The sequence below is a fragment of the Cygnus atratus genome, chromosome 23, assembly GCF_013377495.2.
Source record: "Cygnus atratus isolate AKBS03 ecotype Queensland, Australia chromosome 23, CAtr_DNAZoo_HiC_assembly, whole genome shotgun sequence".
In the NCBI taxonomy this organism is placed as follows: Eukaryota; Metazoa; Chordata; class Aves; order Anseriformes; family Anatidae; genus Cygnus; species Cygnus atratus.
Window position 1 is genome coordinate 5685123 of NC_066384.1, and position 13683 is coordinate 5698805.

The window sequence follows — 13683 nt, forward strand, 5'->3', positions numbered from 1 at the left end:
GCATGGTGAGCCCATCCCCACTGAACATTCAGTGCTTGTAGGGTGCTAGAAAGCTGGAAATCTATTGAGTTATTGGATGAAATGACTACTAGCAGTGAGCAGATCCAAACCAAGACCAGCAAGGTTCATACGGCTGTCAGGTTGAGTGCTGCCAAGCAGGGATGAGGAGACCCCAGAAAGGGACCAGCACAGGAGCTGCTCAGAAGCCCACATCTCCCTTTCCATCCCCACTGGTATCAACAAGTGCCATCCCTGCTCCCGTGGGCCCTCCCTACACCATTTCTTGGCCCACCTTGGCCCCTGGCTTTGGAAATGGGGTGGAGGGAGGGACGTGGAGCAGCAGTTCAAGCCTGCTGGGTGACACCTGTGAGCCAGTCCCCTCTCCCGGGTATTCACTTTGTCTCCAAAGAGTACAACCGCTGAAGGCAAACGCTGGCTCTACTCTAGGAAGCCTCTAGCCATTAGCTAAGCACAAATAGTGTCCTTTCATTCATTCAGTTTCACCTAAAGCAGGCCAGATGAAGGGCAGTTCAGGATGCTCCTCCAGCTGCTCTTAGAGGTGGTTCCTCTCCATTCAATCAATTGCTCTTGTGTCAAATACCCTTGCCCCAAGAGATATATGAACACAGTTTGTTCAGCCTCTGATGAAGGCAGATGAAACACTCACTCATTTTCTGAGATTCAATTGTGCTAAAATCTATCAATTAACTAAAGACATTGGAGCTTGCTAATGTCAGACTAATTAAGACATGCTTCAAGCACTTCCTATTAGTTATTCTTGTGGTTATTAGGTGTGGAGGAGATGTATATAAATAGACAGGAGCTTGCTGCTAAAGCAGGAAAAACTGTTGCAAAATTAGGTTTTGGTGGGGTGTTCTGAAATGACGTTTGATGGATATTGATACTTAGGAAAACACACATCTAATATAAATATTAGCCATATGACAGCAGTATCTAGAAATGTCTCAAGGGATTAGGGCCCTCTTACACTAGGTTCTGCATGAAGAACTGCACCCCAAGAAGAAGCAATGCCAGAGGACCTCTGAGCTCCTTTGTTTCAGACACACTCCTGAAACGCCCCTCTCCTAAGCAAGGGGGAATTGGATAGCTTCATAAAACAAACATCTAACATGTAAATAGCCAAAGCTTGGGGTGGTCTTAGCCCTAGTGAGCCTGTGAGGCTTCATCCTGTTGATGCACATCATGACAGCACTGACTCTGCTCACAGCGCCTGGAGTCCCCCCCTTGGCTCTGCCCTACAGCCCAGACGTCTCACCCCATCCAAAGCTGGGCTCGGAGGCATCTCAGCCATGGTGCTGCCCTGTGGGAGGAGGAAACAAAGGTTGGTTTGAGTGTCCTGCAAGCAGGAAGATAAATGAAGCATGATTTGGGGCTGGGGCTACAGGAATGGGTCTCTGCCAAAGCATTCTCCGTGTATGTCTGGAACTGAGTCTGGGACAGGAGAGCTGGATGACCAGGGCATCCACTGAGCCTCCTCCCTGCTGGGTACAGGGTGCATGGTCACACTAGGTACTCCTATTGCATCTTCCTGTCCTGAGCAACTTGCAAACCTGCTGGCTGACTTCAACACCATCTGAGAAGGGGTAAGAAGTCTCAGGGATATCATTTTCTACAGGTGTTGTGAGAAGTAGGTCAGAAGAACATTCTGAGGGAGAGGCTGCCATAAAGACTTAGCTTTCCTTAGACTCCCTACTACTCCCACAGGAGGAAAGGACGATGGAAGTCCCAGCTACAGAGAAATCTTCCCTCCTCTGGTTAGAGCAGAGGGTCGATCCACAACATCTCTAGGAAATCAGAGGTCTTTACCTGTCCTCCTGCTGTTGGAAAACACAGCTCAAGTGCTCCGAGCTGCCTGGCAAGGCTGAAATTCTCACTCCAGTGGAGCAGAACAAAACATCAGAACCAGAGAGGTGCCCAGGGACCACCTTTTCCATGAGCAGTAGATAAGGCAACCCAGCCCCTTTGCTGAGACTGGTTGCACTGGTGTTTTTTTACAAAACGGCAGCAGAGCCCCAGGGAGGAGGACCACGAGCTGGCAGCCCCTCCTGACATCCTGCCCAAGAAGTACCGTGGGGTACAGAAAGCCTCTATTCCCCCTTCCTGTGCCCCCAAGCCATTCAGCATCCTCAAAGAGCTGCTCTTTAATCAGGCATCTGAAACAGCAAATGAAAGGGTCAGCAGGGGAAGACGTTGAGTTATAAGGTCCCTAAGTTACAAAGGGAACTTACTATGAAGCTTGAAACTAGAGCAACCCGCCCATGAGTCTCCTCCTTGCAGTTATTCTTTTCTCTGTCCAGCAAAAACCTCAAGGGATCAACTCTCACTAAATTACCCTCTTCTCTGCCAGCCAGAAACTTGTATGCATCACCTCCCACTAAATTACCTCGTCTCTGGCCAGCCTGAAACCTCAGTGGCTCACCTCCCCTGCACTCCCCTCTGCCAGCCGCAATTAATCCTTCCAGCCGAATTTTCATTCCAAACTTCTCCTCTAAGTGAAAGATCCAGGGCTCCAGTAAAGAAAAACGTCCGAGTCTTCCAGAGATGTCTGAAAAGGCCTTGAGGAGCAGGATTTTACCAGAGCCAGGCATGAAAGCCCAGGCTTTGCTTTTGTTGCTCCTTTAATGCTTCCTCTGATGTAGGGGGAATGGAGACTTTTTTCTCTTTTGTTGAAACAACTGCAGCTACGGGGATTTGTTTCTGCTCTGTCCTCCCCCCAGCTCCCCCAGGAAGGACAGAGCCACATCCCAAAACAGACCGGGGGCTCTGAGATGCTCAAAGCTACGGCAACGAGGAGGGAGAAGCCTTCAACATATTTCATTCACACACTAAATCTCTTTGCAAAGTATTTGATCTGGCAGCCTCCAGAACATTTGCCAGGGGAGAGAGTCTTTGCTGTGTGGGGCTGATGATAAAGAAAAACTGCCTGCCATCAGCTGACCACCTCGTCCCAGCAGGAGACATCCTATCCTGGGCACATCAAGGCAGATTTCATTATTAAAGGAGCTGTTTGTTTGCCCTGATCTATGGGAAGAAAAAAAAATAAAGGGGGCGGGGGGGATTTCTTTTGTTCTCCACAAGCAGCAAATCAGTGTTTCTGCTCTGTCTTCATTACCTGCTCAGTAATTGTCACTGCTGAGTGCCTGGTGAGACATCATGAAGGATGCTAAAAGCTTTCCTCTCCCTTTTTGCCTTTCCATCTGCTCATCTTCTTGCAGGTTGATGGAGGCAAGGTAACGTCCACTGCTTTTAAAGAAGCAGGGTGGTGTTCATCTAACCCCGGCTTTATTTTTATTCTGTTAAATAATAAAAGTCAAATGGCCTCTTGCCTGTCTGCCCACTGCCCTCAGCACCTGCTCCAGGAGCTGATTTATTGGGAACAATGTCCTTGGGCTGTGAATGTGAGGGTTCTGCCCTGCTCTGCCTTCAGCTCACCCAGAATTAACAAAACAAGGTGAAATTTGAGGTGTTTAAGGGTGACTGGGGAGCAGCTGTTTCCTTGCCATCTCCATTTCCCCTCATTTCAGGAAAGGATGTAGCTTTGATGGAGGTGCATAACAGTTGCTTTCCTACACAAATGTTGTAGAAATATGGAAATTAAAAAAAGAGAGAATCATTAACAGTGCCTGAAAGGCTAACCGGTGGCCATCCCACAACACCCTTAGACAACCCAGCCTCTGCTTCTCTCTCCCTTCCTCTAGGATGGAATTATTCCTGAGTAACCTGGATCCCTCTTGCTGCAATTTAAGCTCATGATGCCTTGTCTCCTTCATGACAGACATCAAAAATCAGGTTTCATTTTCCTCACACAATTAACATTCAACAAAACCAACACTTTTTAAGGGAATGATCTACTTCACTGCCTTGCTTAACGGGAATATTGCAGTCATTTCTTAAAGCTGGTTGAAATGGTGCAGTATGTCATCTGCACTGATGACACAAGATTGGCTTCCCATTTTAAGATGACAAACCATTTTGAAATGCAACTTGATTACCACACCACGCTTTTTCCGAGGTGGTGCTGTGATTTGGGACATTTCAGAATTATCAAAGCTAAATCCTCCCATTGGCGAGGAAGCAGCACAGCATCGGGGCCCTCCCCTGGACTTCTCCCATGACCTGCCCCTGATTTCAGCCTCCCAACTCCCCATCAGAGCCTGCTCCAGCCCTCACTGCTTGGGTCTTTTTTTAGGAAACTCGTATCTTGTAGTTTATTTATGCTAGTTTATACATACTTATTTCCTAATTATTGCCTTTGAGCTTAAATAGCTCTTGTCCCTCCCTAGTGTCAGCACTTTGGATGCCATTAGGAAGAGTAACCTTCCTCCTGTTCAGCCTCTGTTTGCGGGATTAAGCACAGGTTTCTGCAGTCTCAGAAAAAAAACAGTCCAAGTTCCACAGGCATCCCAACAACCTTCCTTGGCTCCTCTTCTTTGCAGTAATGCAGGTGATTAAAAATTACATGCAGAGAACAGGTTTTGGCTCAGGGCTCATTGGCTCAGGTGTTTTGCCCAAGCCGCTCTCAGGGTCTTGGGGCAGGAGGCGATGCTAACACACACCAAGGGCAGATAAATCTCCCTGTGGAGCTTAGGTTGGCATAATCTGCCTCTCCAATGGCTGTTCAAGGGGACAACCCACCCCTGACTGGGTATATTATACCATGGGTCCCCCCCCCCAAAGAAAAAATAATAAAGACAAACAGACCCCAGCCTGGAAAGAGAAAGTTTTCCCTTCTTCCCCCATCAAAACCAATCCAACTGCTAATTTTTAGCTTACTTCCTTGCCTATTGGTGTGGATGCACACACAAGGAAATAATTTCTGCTTTCTAGGGCAGAGTCAGCATCAGCCATCCCCATGTCCCCACCAACAGGGAGGCCACCGCTGGCTCAGCCTCCCAAACAGTTCTGTTCATTTGAGCCCATAGTGGCTTATTCAGCGCCTCCAGGAGATCTTGAGGAGGCAGAAATAATGAAAATTTATTAATTAGGCTCTTATTAATTTATGAGAATTATTAAGTGCTGGTGTTCTGCTTGGCACCAGGCCTGGTTCCAGCTGGTGAGACTGCAGGTGCAGATGGGGAGAGCCTGCCACAAGGAGAGACGGACTTCTTGTGCTCGATGCCATGCCCCAGGGTGAGCAGAAAAAAATGCAGCTCCTGACTCCCACATGTATTAAATCTCCTGCCCAAGCAGTGCACGTGGCCCATACTTACAGGAGAGATGGCAGCAGGGTGGGGAGCACTAGGAGGGTGGGAACGGTGCTTGATCAGAGCAGAGACAGAAAGGCAGGTGAGATGGGAAGGTTGTGGCCCAAAGCCTTCTTGGTGCAGCAGGAGGACACAGAGCACAGGCTGTGGGTACTGCTGTCCCCCAGGCTGTGTGCACATATCAATATCCAGTTCTCTCTGCCTAAACCACCCCAACTCCTTGTATCAGCCCATGGAGGCCATTTAACACCAAACCTTCTCAGGGCACCACTCTTCGTGCAAAACACACAGCCGTGAAGTGCCCCCAAACCTGCCTGCTTTTAGAGCTTTTCCACAGATTTTAGCTGCTGAACTCATTGCCTTGAGCTGTTCTGGACTGGAAATGCCCTGGGGTGTAATAACAGGGATTCAGGCTGAAATCCGAGCCCCAGGCTGGGCATAAGACCCCGTCTTCCTGAGCAGGAATTAACTCCTAGCTGCTCACAGACACAAAGAAACTTTCAGCTGCACTTCAGAGACCAGCAGAAGGAACCATTTCTGTCCCTAGCTGATGGTATCTAAGATATTTTGGGGTTAGAGGGGGTGGAGAGAAATCAGTGCCCATGCCCCAGTTTCCCCAACAAGAAGCTAAAAGGAAGCTAAAGAAGCATCTCCAGCAAAAAGCCTGCTCCAACTCCATGAAAACCTCTTGGTTTAGGCATGCTGCCTGGGATTTGTACCAGCAATTTCCCTGACTTCCCATGGGCTCTCATCTTCTCCACCCACAGCAGCCCCTCCAGGGCACAGCACTGCCCCACAGCTGTCTGGAGAGCACCCATGGGTGCCAGGGTGCTTGTCTGAGCCTTTCCCATGACCTATGTGCAGAGGCTTGCTACAGGCTTGGCTGATGAAAGCCTCCTCATTATCCAATTACCTTGAAATCACTTTTAACTCAGGTCAAATTAAGGTAAAATGCAAATAGAGGTGTTAATTCCCTGAATCCAGAAATAGATAACAGAGCCAGGGATGTTTGTAGAAGATGTAGGGGAGGGAATAAATGAGAACAGAACAAACAAACACAGAAAAAAGCACATATTTCACAAAGCTTTGTTATGTTCAAATGGAGCACTTGTGAAAGGCACAAAACACAAAGCTGGCTGGGAGATGACTTGGGACTCCACTAAGAGCTTCAGGTGGTTTCTGTGGTAGGATGCAAGCAGAACTGCCCAGCTCTTCCCCTTGCCAGGTAAGCTTACTTGTACCAGGCCTGCAGGAGAGCTCCCCAGCCTCTGGCACAATCCCTTCCCAAAATTCAAGCTGTGGAAGATGAACAGGCTTATGGCAAGTCAGTGGGCTGAGTCCAGGGAGAAATCCCCTGGTTGCATCAGGAAATGTCCTCTGTGGAGGGAGGAGGGGGCTGCTCGTGTTTTCCTCTGGAAACCAATGGCAGGGAGGAAATTTGGTCTGAGTCTCATCAGAACCAGCTGTTCCAGCTCGGCATTCCCAATGGTTTAGTGTGGATAAGAAAGGATTGCAAAAAATATATAAATAAAATAAAATAAAATAATGAGAAAGCCAGAATCAGATTGGGATGTTTGGACTTTATCTAAATGAAACACTTCAATTGATTTAACCTTTTTTATTATTGTTATTAGTTTGTTACAGGCAGTAGCACAGGATCCCTATTATTTTTAATTGGCTCTGTTCCTCATTAGTCTGAGCACAGATTGTCACACAGCAGAATTTCTCATTGAGTGCAAATCAAAGCACCAAATGTCCTGGCTCCAGCAGTCCTGGGCAAAATGCTCATTCTCTGTACCTTTCTATGGGAGGAAATATCTCCCCATGGACTTCTCCGTCCTCTTCCATGTAGGACACAGGGCGAACTGTCCTGTCCACCCATCACGGGGATGGCTGCAGCCCTGGGAAAAACAGTGGCTGGTTTGCAGAGGGTAGGAAATACGTCTGAGTAGGTGAGGGACATGGGAGCAAATCCCAAAGGTGCCTTTACAGATGTCAATTGGCCCAAAGCAGGTAAATAATAGGAAAGGTTTATTAGGTCGCTGTGTTAGCGACTATTAATATCTGCTGATGCTCAGGAAATGTCGTCATGCAGAGCAGGAATAGGCTGCTCTTTGCCTTGAATCCTGTACAATAGACCAAAAATACTCTGAGGCGGCGTTCTGGAGCCGCTGGTGTCCGTGATGCCCAGATAGCCATCACTCCCATCAGGCAGTCCCATCTCTCAGACCAGGACAAGGAGTTTTATCCGGCCATTCTCTGCTGGGGTTTTATTTTGCATTTTTTAAAAAGAACTTCCTGTCCTTGGAAAGCAGGGGAAAGTGTTCGGGAGCTACAAAAAGAGAAAACCAGGGAGGATGCATGGGTGAGTGGGATTTGCTGAGCTCCAGAGGTGAGCTTCGTGGGAGGGACCTTGGAGGAAATAGGGAACGATGGGAATGAGGATGTGGGGTTATTTTATTTACAGCAGTACAGAGGGATGTGAAATGGGGCTTTGTGCACTTGGCAGCAGGGCTGCCAGGGAGCTGGGGGAGAAGGGGAGAAGGGGAGCAGGGGAGGACCCTCTGTGTCTGCGCAGCGGGGTGGGAGCAGGTGGTGGCTGGGTGCTTGCTGGGCTGAGGCACGACAGCCCATCCCTGCCTTCATTCCTCAATACCTGAATGTTTGGGGGAAATCCATGGCCCCAGCCCGGGTCCCCAGCCCCCTCTGCAAAGAAGGAGGGGAATGGGGTTCACTAAAGCCAGCACACCTTGAAGGAGCCTCCTGATGCTGGTGTTTGCTTCTCCCGTGGGCATGGAGGAGGCTTCTCCTCTCCTCCTTTCTTTGCTGAGAAGGGGCTGACCTGGCAGCGCTGCCTGCCTCCCAGGGGCGGTTTCCACCTGCAAATCCCAGGCAGAGGCAGGTATCCCACCCTGCCTCACCCTCCTCCCAGCATGTCCCAATGGCTCTCATCCAGCAGGAGCACCCCTGGCACTGCACCCAGGTACCCTGGAGCATTTGGGCACCCTGGGGACCTGCCCAGGCTTTGGGGGGTGCTGGGACATCCATACACAGCATCCTTTGGTACCAATGTCCCTGGAATCTGGCACCTGACTCCCTTACACCTTTGAAATGCTGCCTTAGCAGAGATACACAGCACCATGGGCAACAAAAAGCCACATCCAGCAATGGAGTTCCTGCGGGTGGACTGTCCCAGTTACACCAGTGTGTCTTTCGTGGCCACAAAATGTGGCTCTTCTACACTGCGATAGTGCTGGTAACACCTGTGTTAGAAAACGGGATGGCCTGGTGGCCTGATGCCATGGTGAGGGAGCCCTGGACCTTTCTGCACATCAGAAAGCAAGAGCCACCAGCGGGGTGGCTGTGGGTGGTGGATGCCAGACGGGTTCTCCCTGAGCTGGAGAGCAGCCCCGTCCCTGCAGCAGCCACCTCCTGGGGCCACGGGTGATGACAGCGGGGACACCTCCTGGCTGGTGGCTCTCCGAGGACTTCACTCATCCACAGGTGCTGACTTGGCCTGGGATGAAGCGAGGGGATGGTACACGGCACATGGAGCCACGCCGTGCCAGTCTGCTGTGAGTGTGCTGGCTCTGCATCACAGAGAGGCACAGTGCCTTCGTTTGCATCTCAGTAAATGTTATGTCCCAATTTTTAGGCTACATTAGGCTGCTTTGAAGTAAATCTCTTGAACCCTGCTGTGTTCTGCAAAGGGACAGGCAGGACAAATTACCTTCTCAAGGTTTCTTCATTGGATTCTTGGATAGACCATGGCAAATTATCCTCTGGTTGTACCGACCTCTTGATTGATCATGGAGGTGATATTTTCCATTTGATCTCTCCGATTTATTAGGATCATTTGGCATTCCAGCCCTGTCCTCCAACGTACTCGCTGTCCCTTCCAGCGGGGTATCATCTGCAAATTCAATAATCATCCTTGTTATGTCATCATTCAACCGTTAATGAAAATATTGAATGCATTTGCCCCCAGGAGAGCCCCTGTCTGGATGCCCACTCAATCCATACGTCTGTTTTGACAGGGGGCTGCTGATAACCTCTCCCTGGGTACCTCACCAATAGGTTTTTCACCCATCCTACAATAACTGCATGTAGACAAAGGTCCCCTGTGAGACAAAACCTCATTGGCCTGACCGTGTTTGACACAGATGGGTCCTTGTCCCTGCGCAAAGCAGGGCTCCCGCTCACCAAAGGACGTTTGATTGATTTGATGCCTCAGTTCTTGACAAGTCCGTCAAGACCGATGTCCTTGTTTTCTTCAGGGCACTTCCAAGCAGTGTGATTACTTCATCCAATATTTTTCTAGTTTTTAAAGCAAACTGGGAGTCCCGAAGCACCCTGGTTCATCTCTTCACATCTTCTTGGAAGTGTCTTCATGGGTATTCAAAGGGAACAAATGTTTCCAGCTGGCTCATCCAGGTTTTTAAGATGTTTTATAGGCTTCAGGTGGTTTGAAAACATGTCGCCTTGGTGGCTCACTCATGCCTTAAGTCCTGATTTAGCGCCTTGCCTGTATCTGTGCTTCTCTGTGACTTGGTGAGCCCTTGGGGCTGAGCCTTGCCCCACATGGACCTCGGTGCCAGGTTTGACCTTGCTGCCTTTCTGCTTCATTGTCCTCCCCTGATCACGGGAGCAGACGTGGGAGCTGCTCCCCCCCATCCTCTCCAAACTGCTCATCACTCTCATCCTCAAGACAAATTGTCCCATGTCCTCCAATTCCTTTTCCCAGACATTGGGCAAGCAAATTGTGAGTCCCCATCATCAAAGTGCCTGAAAAGCCAAGCCCAACATTAACCCTTTGGCTTGCTGTTATTTAATTCTTTCCTTTGAAGGCTGAGAGCCTCTTCCCACTCCATCTGGAGCCCGTTAGTACCAAACAAATCATTTCAGTGCTTTCAGAAATCTCTTAAAACTGACTGGAAGGGATTGCTGTATTTCAGCTAATGAGCTTGTCATTATTGCTTTAGGGTTATTTATTCCTATCTCGGGTTCCAGGAGCTGCATATCAGCCGGGGTCTCCCCTTCCTAAGCTCAGGTTGAGCTGGAGTCCTCATGATCAGGGTGTTTTACCCCTAAAACAGGCATCTTTGGCAAAACATCTTTTTAAAGCATAAGCTCAATGGTTGTCCCAGTTATTGAAGACTTTGGGGACAGGTTGCCCAGACAGTGGTGACAATCTCCATGCTTGTTCAGGGCTGGTATCTGAGGACCTTTCCCAGCAGTGTCCCACGAGGTGTTCAGCACTGGGCACTCAGCTGAGCATCGGTGTTGTTCTCGTGTGGCTGCCCAAAAGCCTGTGAACCAGGAAGGGGTTAGTGCCCTCCACCTGTCAATTTGCAAAGTGAAGCCCCAAATAGGTTATTATTCTTGGGTGCTCGACTCATCATGGAGTTTTATGATGGGTCACTCACAGCGAGCCCATTTTGCTGAAAAAAAAAAAACACAAAAAAACACCGGGGCTGTTTGGGGTTGTCCTCCTAAATCCTGGGGGGCTGCAAGGGTGCTGTGGGAAGGGAACATTTCCATACAGCTGTTGGGGAGAAAAAAAAACAAGGAATGGGGATATAATTAGAGCCTGTTCCAAGCTTCCAGCCTGAATACCAACATCTCCCTGTGAGCAGTAATTCCCAGAGCTCGTAACAGCAGCTGGCTGAAGTCCTTGCTGCTGGGTCTGGGGATGGTTTGACAGCCCGAATGGGTGGCCCTGGTGAATGCGAGATGCTTCTGGAGGCAGTGAGACACCGAGAGCAGCTCTGGGACGTGCACAGGGGCTGGGGGTGATGGGGACCTGCCAGGCTCCCCAGCCCACGCTGGCAGTGGCATTGCCCTGCCTCTCAGCACCAACGTTGCACCGATGGAGGTCTGTCCCCTGCAATGCAAGAGAGCTGGTTAAACACAGCCAAGGCTCCTTACAGAGGCCAGCACATCACTGCCAAACCTCTCACCACGTTCGCTTCCAGGAATTGCTTTGGAAAGGAGAGCGGGACCTGAGGCAATCAGGCGAGGATGCTTCCTTCCACCTTCTGCTCACGCAGAGGCGCGTGGCCAGAGCAGAAGAGCTGGGCATAGCAGGGAGCTCCGAGCCAGGCACCCCCAAGGACCTGGGACAGTGGGAAGACCCCGGCAGGACACCCCAGGGATGGGGAGCCCCTTTGCTGTGGGCTCACACCCAGCAGCTCCCAGTGCTCAGCCACTCGCTGGTGACAGTGGTGACCCTTGGGGACATGGTGGCCGCAGCCCGGCTCTCGGCAGAGCTGGGGACACCTGCAGTGCTCACTGCCCCTCTGCACCCTGGTCCTGCATCAACGGGCATCGCTGGCGTGGCTCCTGCTGCTGCCGGCTCGTCAGCATCCCTGCAGCATTGCCATGGAGACCTTTAATTAATTATCCACCAGCCCTCGCCTGACAGCATCACACCGACAGCGAGTGGCATCTCCCTTCGCCCGCAGCCCCTCGGCACGACAAAAAGCCGGGGCAGGCGGTCGGCAGCAAGAAAGCAGGCGAAGCCCTGGGCAGATAATGTTTAAATGACTTTATTTTTTGTTCTTTGTTTTTTTTTTTTTTCCTTTTATAAATGGGCACAGCACAGAAATAATTAAAAAAAATAGACAGTACCATTACAGTGCTAGATCCATTGGCAAAGATTATTTTTTATAGTCTTTTTTATTATTTTTAAAGTTTTGGCCATTGAGTAAGAACAAAAACAATTAACAAACATTTTATTTTATTTTTTGTTTTTAAACAGACACTATGAAGCAATTTAAGTACTAAACTCTAGAAGAGTTATGTACATACAAAAAGAAGTTCTGTTTAAGATATGTTTCCTATTAAAAATATTTACATGCATTTTTTTTCCCTCCCATATTCATTGAAAGGTAAAACACTCGTAGTTTTCTTCTACTGTTAAAGATTTTTCATTCTCTTATTGGGAATTTAAACCAGCTCCAAAGAAAAAGTAAAGTGGGGCTCACTTGTTGTTAGGTTTTCCTTTTTCTTTGAATTATTTAAATTTTCTGGAAAGGGATATTTTTTGGACATATATCAATGAATTTTTTTTTCTTTTTTTTTCATTTTAATTTATACAAGAATGTCTCGTGTTTATTTACAGAAGAACCGATGGGCGGTGATTTATCCTGGCAACATGGTGGTGAGCGTTAGCGAGAGATAAGCACGTGATTTTAAAAAGTTCTATCAAACTGCAATGGATACGTATTTTTTCTAAAGTCAGCATTTCTGTCGGGTTTGATTGTCGGCTGTACATTTATGACTTAGACCAGGGGGACCCAGAACAGGGGTGGTTGACGCACGAAGGGTCGCGGGTACCCTTGAGGTCTTTGGAAATGCAGCGATGGAGCTGTCTGCAAGGTGTGTGGGGGGGTAAATCTGGGCATTGCACGGGCGTCTCCTAGGGTGAGGTTTTTTTTATTTTTTAGCAAAATAATAAAAAGTTATAAAAAACCAAAGCCCAAAACTATGCGTGCTCCAGACAGAGACGTCTCTATGGAGCCGGAGCGTGGGTGCGGCCACGGAGCTGCAGGCACAGGTACGTGGGGTGAAGCAAAGCCGCGCAGCCTCGCCGCCCTTCCTGGGGCTTCGCTGCCCCTTCGGGCTCCATTTCGGCTCCGGCCAGGGAAAGGGGCAGGTGGCAAAGCGCTCCTTCCCCCAGCCCTGGCAGAGCCGAGGGGGCAGGATCCAGCCCTCGCTCCCGTAGCTGGGGTGAAGGAAGGAGCTAGGAGCGCAGGGACAAATCCTGAACCCCCAGCACCCCGTCCTCCCCATGAGGTGCAGTTTGCATTGAAGCTGTGCACGCCTGCATGCTTTGCACACACACGTATATACATATATACATATATATTAATTACATACACATATATATACATACATACACGCACGCCACACACATCCCCGCCCCCTCAAGCGCAGCCGTGACACCGGTTAATCAGACAAATGTTTCAGTGGTGGAAACCCCACGTCACTTTGGGAGCTGCCGGAGCCTCCTGGAAAGCTCCAAGCCCAGAAACTGCTATAACCATGAAAAGGGTGGTAGGAAAAAAAAAAATAAGATTTTTTTCTGGTTTTTAGTTGGTGGGTTTGCTCCTGGTACAGGCTCCGTGCTGGTGGCTCTTGGCAGAGGTTGGATAATTCTTGGGAACAGGAGCCAAGGTTTGCATGGAGCAAAGATGAGGGGTCTTTGTCACCCACCCACCAGGCAAAACAGGGAGGGAATGGGAAATTTAGAGGCAAAGCAATATGTGCCAGGTCTTGCTGCTTATTTTTGGAAGGTCCAAACACAAAGAGATCACAGAGGAAGGAGAGGGGTGACCCACTCCCAGGCCTGCAAAACCCACCCGGGGCTGGGTGCTGCCACCAGCTGGGGCCACCTCCGTCCCCTTGCTCTCCTAAAATTGAGAAGCTGGCACAGCAAAGGCTCTTCCTTCGGCTC